This window comes from Pterocles gutturalis, unplaced genomic scaffold (genome assembly GCF_000699245.1).
Source record: "Pterocles gutturalis isolate BGI_N339 unplaced genomic scaffold, ASM69924v1 scaffold7521, whole genome shotgun sequence".
In the NCBI taxonomy this organism is placed as follows: Eukaryota; Metazoa; Chordata; class Aves; order Pterocliformes; family Pteroclidae; genus Pterocles; species Pterocles gutturalis.
In genome coordinates, this window is record NW_010097707.1 from 10,878 (window position 1) to 23,939 (window position 13,062).

The window sequence follows — 13,062 nt, forward strand, 5'->3', positions numbered from 1 at the left end:
GTCAAGTAAAAATATTTCAGCCGAAAGGAGATGTAAAACCTATGACAAAAACTAAATAAATCAGTATGTATGGAAACAGGGAAAATGGGAGGTTAGCAGTAACAAATGGGTTAAAAACTGGCTGCTGCTTAGGAGGGAACCACTGCAGTACTAAGGACTAATACAAGTAAAAAAAAAAGGCACTTGAAATCTTTTGGGATCAAATCTGCAATTTTAATCAGTTATAAAACCATGGCTGCTGAGGCTGATGAGGTAACAAAGTGTAACACAGCCCGATCAGGTGGATATTTCTTACCTGTATTTGGAAGGGAGGAAGAAGGTTTGATTCCATATCCTGCTGTGAGGGACCAAAAGCCATCACTGTTGGCAGCAAGGAAAGATGTGAACTCAGAAATTAAGCTCTCAAATCAGGCAACCTAGTCATCTTAGACGTAGGTGTCTTTAGAGGGTTCACTGAGAAGCTGACTGAACCACTAATGTTGATTTTTTAATAACTCTTACAGTTCAGGATGGACCAGGGCACTGCCAAAGTGCTTCCCTATTTTGAAAAGGTGAAAGGGAGAATTTTAGTGCAGCAATTAATTTTGCAAAGTACCAACATTAGGCTAAGTGGTCTCACTTAGCCTCACGTTGGTCCTCTGCAAAATACCAGAGTGGCTAATTTGGGATTTCATCAACAAATAACTACATGCTAATAATATAATGGACAGCAATTAATGCACTTTCCTGGAAAATGTGTCTTGTTAAACCAACCTGTTGTCTTTTGCTTTTTTTTTGGGGGGGTGGAGGGGGGGGGAAGGAATTGGGTTCTTTGTTTTGATTTTTAATAAAACAAGCCTGGCTGCTAAAGAGAACTGTGATTCTATAATATACTGTGATTTCTCCAAGGTATTTGGCTGGTATTATATGGAATTAACAAGGCACACATTAGAGAGATTAAATCTGCTTCACTGACAGATCTGAAAATGTAGTTGTTAATGAGAAGATATCATTGAGCAAGGCCACCGGTAGCAAGCATTGATTCTTCTTCAGTGCTATTTAATATATCTACCAACAATCCAGGTAATAGAAAATCTCCCCTGGTAAAGGCTGCAGGTGGCATAACACTTGGTGGGTAAAAAATATTACAGAAGGAGCTATATTTCAGCTAGTTATCTGCATGTCTCAGTGAGATGGTCTCAAGCTAGCAGCGGTATTTTAAATGCAAAGTAGTACATGGAGGAAGCACAGTCATAGCAGCCCTGCTCCCCTTGGAAAGCTGGGTGCTCAGAGGAGGACATAAAGGAGGCCACTCAGAGCTGCACAACACGAGCTCTCATCGCAGTGCGGTGGATAAAAGGTCAGTACAGTATTGGATATATAATATGAGCCCTCACACCGAAATGAAAACAAGTTGAAGCTGGGAAGAGAGAGTGCTGCCGCGTACGGCGTTGGCGAGATGAATGGAGGTCTTGGGTCCGAGCATCGGCATGTGGAAATATCAGCCGAAGTTCAAAGGGAAGCTGCGAAAAATGACCCCGGGTTGCAAATCAAATCTTTGACATGGAATTTAAGGAGTTTATCAAAGAAAGGCTGAAAGGTGACTTGATCACTGGGAGTGAGTGGAAAAGCTTTCAGTCTCTCAGACAAAGGCGTAGCAGGGTTTGAGGGCTCGAAAGTCAAGTTACACATCTCAGCCTTGAAGTGAGGCACTTTCCCAACAGCAAGGATAATTAAACAGAGAACGAGCAAGGGAGGGGGCGAGCTCACCGACACTCACTGTTTTTAAGAGGAGATTAGATACGTTTCCAAGAGAGATGCTGCCTGGGGAAAAGGCCATGGACTGCACATAGACGAGCTCAGATTATCTAAGCACGGAGATCCCTTCTGACCTTAGTCTATGAATCTATAAATTCCTCATTCCACTCATTAGCATGGATCACAAAAAACATGGTTTAGAAGCAGCAACATAAACAACTTAAAAATTAACTGCACAGTATTGATCTCTTCTCACCAGGAATCACTCGATACCGAATTTGCTAGGAAAAATCTTGACCACATCACTTTTATTTTTATCTGCACTGTTTCTACATGTTAGTGAGTGGGGAGTACGATGGCTTCGAGCACGGGGAACACAAATGTGTGTGACATTCCCCACGTGTGGAAATTAAAGGTCTGTTCAAATGATTTTAATATTAAGTTAAATTACATTTAATGAAAAATTAAAAATAAATTGTTCAGGTCTCCAGCTCACAATCAACAGAAGAACAGATTGAGCATCATTTTCAGATTAAGCCCAGCCTGGTGGAAGTCAATAAGAAGTTCATGTTGACCTAGAATTAACCCTTTGAGGGATGGTGCCAAATGGGCAAAGAGCAATAATATGCCTGCAGTGCTTTGAAATGCACTGAGAGTTCACATACAGGTCTTGAGCATCTTCCACACAACGTGTGAGCACGAGGGAAATATCTGACATTTCCCAAATGTCAGGCAACCGTGTCCTGTTTGCCCCATGGACCCCATCTTGGGTTAACAGCTCTGAGTTTGTGGGATCTTTGGAGGAGGTGGTGGCAGACAGCAGGCAATGGGGATGAGGAACCAGGATGATCACTCCTTCCTCTGCCAGACACCTCCCTCCAGAAAGACGTGCAAAGACATCCCTCCCCTCCAGCGCTGGCAAGTCCTCCCTTTGAAGGTGGGCGCTCTCCCTTCCCACAGTGCCCTTCAAGGGTTTATTTTTTTCCACAAGCAAAAAGAATACCAAATGCATTTCTGTGCACGATTAAAAATTCCATATTCTGCTTGCTTACGATGCAGGCAGCGTGCAGACAGGCGTGTGCTACACAGAGCCTCCACGGGGCAACAGCGGCAGCATGATGGTGCCAGCAGTAATTCCAGAGCAGCTAATTTAACACCAGCAATTCCCAACAGACACCAGAAAAGCATTTTCTTCCTCCTCCTCTGACTGTTAACCAGTAAGATTTATTAGATGGTTCTGCCGAATGGAAATCTTTAATAAAACTTCGACTCGGGCTGAACAGCACAAAACCAGGGTCGGTTTGTGGAATTTTTTTCCCCCTCTCCTTTTTAAATAAGCCCTTGTTCTTGAACAGTGAAGCATGGTGACTCCTGTGCTTAACTACAAGGCATGGCTAATGTACGGCACCAGCCGCAGACTCCCCCAGCTGATTCCTTTCCTCGCTGCAAAGTTCCTGGTAACTCCAGGCACTGGACGGGGTTAGAGCACAGCTTGTTTGGACAGATATTCCCAGGTGAAGCTATTACAGAGCACGGTTCCGTAATGGCCACGCACTTCTCAAGACCGCAGACAGAAAGGCTGGGCTGTTCAGCGGGCAGCGTTTGCAGCTGGAAGTGTTTGTGGTCCAGAAGGGAAAACCAAACTCTTCCAGCATATCTGGAAGGAGATGTGTGGATGGGACTATGCTCCACGGACAGTAGATGAGAACTGCCACACTAGACTAATAGCAATAATTTCGGTAGCAGTTGATGACATGGAGGACTTTGGTGTGCATTAAAGCGTAACCGATACAGAGAGAGCACTCGGGCCGTTACTGATGTGCGACAGACTTTGGAATAAAACGTTGCTGTTTTTCAGCAACAAATAACAATGCCACACAATGACTTTGGATCATTAGCAAGAAGAAGTGCTCATGGAGCAGGGGAGAATATAACTGGAGCTTGGCCAATACACCCACACTAATAACCCCGCTCCAAGAAGTGGCATGATAGCCTCCTAATTGACCATGACTAATCCAGACCCTCATTTATCCATCTCATTGTAACGATGACACCTCTGGCAGCACAACACGGCCACCCGAGCTCGAGCCCTCTCTAACATAACAACCTGGCTGCCAACCCAGCCTCAAACAGCCGCGGAGGTTGTCAACACAGCTACCCAACTCCGGACGGTGCTTTGGCACCTGAGCACCAGCAGCCACAGACGGCAGCGATGCCTCGCACTTCGGTGTTACAAACCACCCCGCGGGTTTCACTGGAAGGTTCCCAGATTAACCAAAAGCTCACAGGGCACATGCAGCTCTGCCTAGCACCATGCAGAGCCGCTGCCCAAAGTAGCTGGTACCCTGCAGGGTTTTCCTGTCCCAGCACTTACTCCATCCAGCCGATGAGCGTCGTTCAGTTCCACCTCCAGTAAAGCTGTCCTGAAATCTTCAGGCAGGAAGGAAATTCATCCATTAATAAATGCAGGGATTTTTTTTTCTTCTTCTAAGCAGATTCTGTGTCTATCTGACTGGTAATATTTAATAACCTTTATAGAACTGCTCCAAATAAATTAGTGAGTGTGTGTGCATGCATAAAGAGGAGTGACGAGGGAGAGGAGCTTTGTTTGTGGACTGAGAAGATATTAAAGTTTCAGGGAATCAAAACAACATGTTAATTCACCTGTTTCTAATCTCTTTTACAGCCCCAGACATTACAATATAGGATTTTTTTTCTTTTTTAACATTTCCTGATATTAATCAGGGTGTGATCTTTAGGACTAAGCAGGAAATTTTTAAATAATAATAATCAAAATTAACAAACTTCCTTTGCTGGTAGTCCCAGTGCTTGGTGCTGTGTCCAGCCATCATAACTGGGAGAGAGAAGGGCTGGAGCAGGAGCTCCCAGGCACTTGGCTCTCAAGCACTACAGAAAAGAGGTGCTGATAACCTCTGCTTTGGGTTGCTTCCAGACTCACAGAATCACAGAATGGTTGAGGTTGGAAGGGACCTCCAGAGATCACCCAGTCCAACGCCCTGCTCAAGCAGGGTCATCTACAGCACGTTGCACAGGATCGTGTCTGGGCAGGTCTCTCCAGAGAAGGAGACTCCACATTACTGCAAATCGCTGCCCATCAGGAAACTTTCACTCTAAGATGCTTTTGGCTGAGAAGTGGAGGGTCCCACTCTTGGTAGGAAGGTGGCCACCAAGTGAGTGGAAGCTGAGCTGCCTGAGCAGGGCCCCCAGCTCACGTGTGCCAAGCCCTGGCGCTCCATGCCTGACGTGGGGCAGGGGTTGCAGAGACATCGAGCAGTCAAGCAGACAGAGAGGCTGATTCAGGTGTGATCAAAAAAGTTGATGCAAAAACAGTGCAAAGTCAAATGCAGCAATGAAGGCAAAGCAGCCCTGGGCTGCATCTGCAGGGGTGTTACTGGCTTAGATAGAGAATTGATCATCCCACTCTGTTCAGCCCATGTCAGGCTGCACCAGGAGTACTGTGTCCACTTCTGGTCCCCACAATTCAAAAAAGACATGGACAGACTGCAGAAGGTCCAGAGGAGGGCCACAAAGATGATCAAAGGGCTGGAGAACCTGGCTTGTGAGGAAAGACTGAAGGAGTTAGGTCTCTTCTTTCTGGAGAATAGAAGGCTCGGGGGGACCTCTCACAGTATTCCAGCACTTCACAGGAGGCTTCAAGGAGGATAGAGGCTCTGTCTTCACGGGGAGCCACATGGAGAAGACAAGGAGCAGAATTTTTTACAGTGAGAACAGTCATCCACTGGAACAAGCTCCCCAGGGACTTGCTGGAGTACCCATCACTGGAGGTTTTCAAGACACAATTAGACAGGGTACTAGATAATATCATCTGGTGTCCCTTTCCCATGCAATGTTGGACCAGATGATCTTTCGAGGTCCTTCCACCCTAGGCTATTCTCTGATGACTCAATAATTTGCTTTGTCCATCAAGTCTAGTGTCCAGCTGTCAGAGAAGGATCTTCTCTGCCACGTGTTTGCTCAAGCTGAAGAAGGACTGCAGGGTGGATAGGCAGAGATGTAAAAGGCTGTTCAGATTACACAAGCACTCCAACCGTGGGCAGCCAGGTCCCCACCAGCCCTTGGTGCCCCTCAGCCTCATTGGGATTTTCTTAGGAGTGTGATCCATAGCTTCGTGGAAGTCAGTGGATGGACCAGACCAGTGGTGGCAGTGTCAGGGGATAGTCACAGCGTGATCCTCCGACACTGCTCGTAGTCTGGGCAGTGAAGGACTCCCTAGCACCTCAGGGGACATGGCTGCAGGGCTGTAGGTGACACCTCTCTAGTGAACCACAGTAATTACCCAGGGAGTAGAAAGCAGGGTCGTTAGACTGTCAGGTAATAATCTGCAAAATGCCAAAACACATTTTTGTAGATGAAGTAACCTCCGTTTTGATGCCGATTACCTTCACCCCAGGCGTGCTGCTGGAGGGACAGAGGTCCGGCTGCTCCTTAGCTGGGGAGGTTGTTGCCCTCAAAGCTGCTGGAGGTTTTGTGTCCCTGCAGCGAGGCTCTGCAGCGCGGAGCTTCCTTCCTCCCCAGGCTCTGACAGCCTGTAATCATTTTATCTCTCAAGATTAATGGCACCGAGCAATAAACTCGCATCCTAATTATTGCAATTATTTCTTTCTTTGTACGTCAGCCTTAGTAATGATGTTTTTACAGCTGATGGGATGGAAGGGAGGGGAGAAAAGAAATATTGTCACAGTAATGAAGAGAGAGCAACGAGCATACTTCTTGCTACTCACTTTCCTCAAGGTTTTAGAGCCCACTTGAGTTTCATGTTGCCTAAGGTCCCAGAAATTAGCAGTGATTGTCCTAACACCACAAAGCAGCAGCAATCTAGGACTAAGCTCCTAATTGCTCTTAAGTACCTACCTCCCCCTTTAGCCCCGGAGATGCCTGAATGTCTCCAAAGTCCTCTGCACACGTAAGTATCCGCTGCATGCGCAGAACCGCCTATTTCTTGGTAGCAGGAGTAGCTCACTGTTCTTCTTCACCTCAGGCATGACTCACAAGCTAAGCGTTATGCCAATCTTATCTATGGGAATTGCATACGGAGCGGGCAGAAGCTACTCTAATCACCATTTAAAATTCATACAACCTTCAGAGGGTGGAATTCAGCATCCGTTTTTTCCCCAACACATTAGTACCGTGATGGGAGGCTACAGTATTGAGCTTCTTGTCTCAGCCGCTGGCCATGGATCTCTTTCAGTGCTGTCACCCAGGTGCTGGAGACCGAGAGCAACATTTGTCCACTCCCTGCAACCCCTAATCCAGAGCAGGGGCTGGGGGGGCTCCTCAGCTGCTCTGTGGTGGCAGCAGCTCTCACTTACAGTAGCTGCTACTAAACATGCCACAGAGGAGACTTTACTAGGAGAAACGTGGGCAGCTAAGATACTACACAGGAATTTGTAAAGCACCGATGTCTCGGTTCAAGTGGATGATCAAGTGGACCTTGATCATCGACACTAATGGAAGGGGCCCTGGGCTCCATGTTCCCCACTAGCATTTCTTTTAATTACCCACTATCGATAACTCTGCAGTCAGATCTTTCTTGGGGATCTTTTCTTCTTTCTTTGGGCGTTGGTTTTCCCCAATTCACTCAACAAAATTGCTAAGGTAAGCCATTTGCTTTTATTTTGGTCACGTTTTGTGTAGGGATATTTTTTTTAATGACTGATGAGCATTTCATTAGAGAACCATGGCAGCAAAGCCACTCTGTACCGCAGTCCATCTCTGACACTGGACCCTCTTCCATCCAGCACATCCCTGTTTAAATAACCTTCCATCTCCTTCAGCTTTACTATTAAGAGAACAAAGTGAAACACAAACAACTACTACCCACAGCCCCATTTCTAAACACTCATCCTGCTGGTTTCAGCAGCCCCTCTTCCACATCTGGACAGTTTCTCCATGGGGTGGGACCATCCTCCCCACTCCTTGTGCCATATTTTTCAAGCTGCGATGCCCAGCCTGTCTTGATTTTAAATAGTAACTTGTTCCAATACAGAGATGGGCCTCCCACCCCCGAGCAAATATCTTAGTCCTAAACTGTGGCTTAATTTGCACGTTTGTCTGATTTACTGCGTCGGCTGGTCCTGCCGCCTCCGCTCCCTCCTGGCCGTGGGCACCTCAGCCCTGGCAGAAGTCCCCACTGGGCAGTGCCCCTCCACCACCAGCCTCCAGCTCCTTCAGAGGTGGGCTCGCTCTTTTTCAGAGCCATCTTTCAGAATGACACTTGTGTTACTCAAGTCCTCATTCTTCCCCATTTCTCCCTGACGTTTTCAAAAATAAAAAGTTCATTAGCAAACTCCCTCAGGACCCTGGGCTATGTATCATCCAGACCTGCTGATTTGTGGATAGGCTCTAATCAAGTGTTTCAAGTCTCTCTCTCCTTCCTCCTCCTTTCAGATTAACAGTTATTTTGACAAGATTCTCATTATTTCCTATTTCCTGGCAGTACCCAGGGACTAGGCTTATTTGAGTCCTCACTGTTGTCATTGTGGGTTTATTTTTAACCTCAGGCGCTGCTTCTCCGCAAGGACATCAGAGTTTTGTGTTCTACAGAAACACGTGGCTTTGTCGGTACCATTTTAGTCTCTGTTCATCCTGGGTCTTCCAGCGCTTTGTCTTTTGCCTTTATCACTTTTCATTATTCTTCTTCCCACTTCTCCAAAATTAGCCAGAAGGAATAACTTTGCTTTTAGTAAGCCTAGAGGGTTACTACCCCTCTCCAGCTTCTTCAATCTAGGTCATCTTCATGGCTGCAGTTAATTTCTCGTCTTCTCCTCCTTCTTTTTCTCTGCCATGTACACACTCTCCAACTGTCTCTTCTTCTTCCCAATGCAACCATCTACCAGCTGGGATGTTCTGGGATGGGACCCAACCCCCAGAAGACCTCATGGAAGGGACACCAACCACCAGAAAAAAACACTGCTGGCCCCATCCAGCTTAACTACATCTTTAAATGTTGGGGGACAAATGTGGTCTCCCCGGCAGAAAAAAAACAGAGCTGGCCCAACCTTCGGGCTCCCCCCCGCTCAGTGGGAAGATGGCATGGAGAACGTGTCAGCCCGGAGAAACACGGCAGCACTGCACAGAATCTGCCCGCCCAGCCGCCTCCTGCCTGTCATCCTTCTGCCCTTTCCACATACGCACAGGGGAGCCCAGCCCCTCATTGTCCATCTTCATTACCCCAAGGGCAAGTGACGTGCCTTGCTCACGACTGCTGGAGGGGCCGAGGGGTTAAGTGGAAGGAGGGAGAAGGAAGAGATGAGGCCAAAGGGGCAATATGTCTCACACCTATGCACCTTCTCTCCTGTCAAGAGCCCATGGACCACAGGATGAGCCCAGCCTTGTTAGCCTTGATTTGCAAGAGGTGTCTGAAGTCAGACACATTTGGTTTTAAAAATAGGCCAGGATATAGCTCCCCTGCCAGTCCCTCCGCTGCACAGCCCCCAGCCGTGAGATTGGTGTGCCCTGGGTTGGCTTTCCACTTGACACCCCCCTCCTGGGTGGGCAAGGAGGACCAGGCAACAGGACCTCCAGGCTCTGCCACCATGGAAGGGGCTGAGGAAGGAGAGCTGTTTCTGGGGGGTTTTTATTCCCCCCTTCACGGCATTCAGTGGTAATTAGAGGAGTAGCTTGAAGCAGGGGTTTATTTTACATCACCCGGAGGTGGGGACCCCAAATCGTTCGTGTTGCTTCTGTGTGTGCAGTGTGACGGGAATGCAGCACCCTGCTATGTTTGCTGCGGATCACAAATGTGGGCTGGAGAAACATCTTAACTTGGACTAATTTCTGTTGTTTAAATTAGAGACAACATTTATATACCTGTCAAGAACACAAAAATGATTAATTTGGGGGAGAGAAAGGGAGAAGGAAGAGAAATGCCCACACACCTTGAAAGGGAGAAGGAAGAGAAATGCCCACACAGCTTTATACTCTTAAAAGATATACTCATAGTTTACCCCTTGTTACGAAAGACTGGGTTTGTTTTAAGCCTAAAAAGAACATTGTTGAGTAAGAACACTAACTAAAACTATTTTTTTTTTCTTTTTTTTAGTGCTGTGGTTCTGGATGGAAAAATTTATGCCACTGGTGGGATTGTTAGCAGTGAAGGACCTGCCCTGGGAAATATGGAAGCCTACGACCCTAAAACAAATACGTGGACACTTCTACCAAATATGCCCTGCCCTGTTTTTCGACACGGCTGCGTAGTAATCAAGAAGTACATTCAGAGCGGCTGATGTTACCCAGGAGTTGGATGGAGAACAGTTTGTACCTGTTGAAAGTGGGCAAGAATACTACTACTACTACTTAAGAAACAAAAGCTAAGCAGCCAGCCAGTGAACATATTGCTCTAAGTCTTGAATAGTGTCTACATTGAATGTAGAAAAATCATCCTCACCTTTTGGTGAACAAGGAGCAGAGAGCTCCGTGCTATGTAAGATATTGTAACTTAATAATACAAGGGTGTCACTAGATGTTATAGTGGCACTTGTTCTGGACGTCGGCTTTTGGTCAACCCAGGTGCAATAGAATTTCACATATTTTTTAAGCTGGGGAAGAGAGGAAAAAAAAATAATCTGCATTTTACTTCTAGAGCTCAAGCTTGATTCTTAAAATAACCATGCAGATTAGTTTTACTATTACACTTTAGGCATCAATCTATTTGAAAGGTCAAAGTGTCCTTACCACTTTGATTCCTACATTTGTTTTTAACGAATACATGCTTTTCAATACCAATGACTGAGAGAAATCTTGTGTGACAGATGGCTTACGTTGATGTCAGTCTTCCATCAGATCAAACAAATCTTTCAGTTCTCTAGAGCAGAGCCCAGAAGGGGGGTGAGGAGGGGGACTGGGGAGAAGAGGAATAGCCATTGGTAATAAATTCCATGTAAAATGATGAAAAAAAAGAAAAAAAGAAGTCTGTTGGGCTGGATGAGTTTCTGCTCCTGGTGATACTGGTGTGGGCACGTGTGGCCATGCCCACAGGTGGTGGTGGGGCTTCTAACCTTTTCCTCGTGGTTTCCGATGATGAGCAAGCTTGGCAGTGCTTGATCCTTGCAATGCAAAATGAAAATGGTTTCCCAGAGGTATTCTCCTGATAAAACCATTCTTCTCTTCTGATTGGGATCACATTAAAACACACAGCATAGCGTGGGATTTCCTCGTTTTCAACAAACACAGAAGATGCCCCCCGTTGTGGCTACACACGCAGTTTTGGCTCTCAACCAAAATTCCTTACGTTGGGATATACACCACTATCTTTCATGTAAAGTCTGAGAAGTTTTTTATGCTATTTTATTTTTCAAGTTTCCCCATAGGCGTGGAAACCTTACACTTCTCTTATTTACAGATTTTAAACACACAAGTTTAAATCCCATGGTAGAAAAATGCATAGACTTAAGCCCAGGATAAGAGACTTAAAGCGATTACTCTGTAGAGTTGTAAGTATATGCACAGCACAGGGGTTATATTTTTATATATATTAAAATATTGTCTATCCAGAGAGCATTGTGATGTGGAAATTCTTTATAAATTTATACATAAAAGGATTCAAATGGGAGGTGGACTGGGTAACACAGAAGGGGCAGGGGAAAGAATCTTAAAATTCACTAATAAGAAGTAACCCCAAGCTAAAATTGTCTGATTTCTTTCCAAGTAGAGGGAAAAAAGTTGCCACACTTGCCTTTGCAGACTCCAATCCCAAATGCCATGCCGGTAATTCAAGAAGGAGGGTCCTATACAGGGCGTGGGTGAGATCTTACAGTCAATACCTGGTTGAATTTCATACCAAATACACTAGCCTTTTTATACTGAGGGAGGTCTGCCTACAGCTTTGGGGAAATCAATGCAGATGGTTAGCTAATCATCTTATTTTATTAATAATCGTTTATAAAATAAGAGAAAAAAAAAGAAATTTGTATCTTGCAGTATTTAAAGTGCTCAAGTCAGCTGAGTCAAGCTATAGGGTGACTCAAGTCTCTCATTTTGACAGTTGAGGTTCCAGCCTTTGTTATGCAGTTGTTTTATTTATTCTTTAAAGAAAAAAAAAATAAGCACAACAAAATTATATACTAGTATGTCATTTAAAGTATTTATGTCAAAACAGGGTGCAAGTGTGAACCTAACGATTGGAGCACAAGTTTCTAACTGCCTGGGGCAGGACTAATTTTAGTGTTGGTGTGTGTCTGCCTCCAAAGGAGGTGCTACCTGTCAACAAGACCTAAACACATTCAACATTTCCAATTTAGCTTCTTTCTTCATTTCTTCACACTGGAACAAAACTGGCTGTTTCTGTGAATAATATTAAAAACAGGGTTATCTGTAATGGTATTGTATATAGTTTATGTTTACTGTTAAGTTCTTGTTATATTATAATAAATATATTTATAGATCTAGATTCAGCATCCAGATTGGATTAATTTTGTCCTGACTGAACAAGAAACAACACTGCATGAACCGTGAATTCAGATTTCATCCCAGCCATGGATGAAAATGTGTTCATTCCATCCAGGTAGCTTCTCTAGCAAATCCAAAAATTATTACTAATACTTAAATGCTCAGTAGCTTCCAAAGTCCTTCCATTCTCATTTCAGAAAAAAACTCCAGAGGTAATTTTGGATTTTATTTAGCAACACTGTTTCTTCTTCATCCATTTTCCCAAACTTACTATTAAGTAAAGAACAAAAGGGCTCAAGATAGTTTAGGAAACTCTCTTGCAAGAAACACTGATTAACAGCTTTTTTTCTTTTTTTTTTTTCTTTTTTTGGGGTTTTTTTTTTGTTTGTTTTAAATTAAAGTTAGTATTTGTACATGTCTAGAAGCTGAAAGCCTCTTTTGCCCTGTGGTCAAAATTCCTCTGTACCCAGAGTGGGAGCTCTGTACCTCACTGGACACATCTTTCAGAGAGCACTTAAGTGCAACCGTTCATGGTTTCTTTGATGTTTCATTAGGGTGTCATCTGGTAGTTGTAAAACTGGATATGGAACAAAGATGAGCCAAATATAACTAGTCCCAAATACCACCGCAGTGGAACATTTCAGTGGGATCTTAGGAGGTAGTGTCTGTTCTACATATTAACATTCACAGAAATTGTCTCCAGTTCTTACAGAGTACATCTATGCAAGTATTTAAGAGCGTGATCTGCAGGTTTTTAAACATTTTAATTTTAGTTTATGCTTAGTGGCTGAGGTTGAACAGCCTGTGACGATGACTAAAAGTTGGCAATTCAGTATTACACAACCACGCTGCAATGATCCAGACCAAGCAGGAGAGCGTGAACTGCAGGTTTTTAAA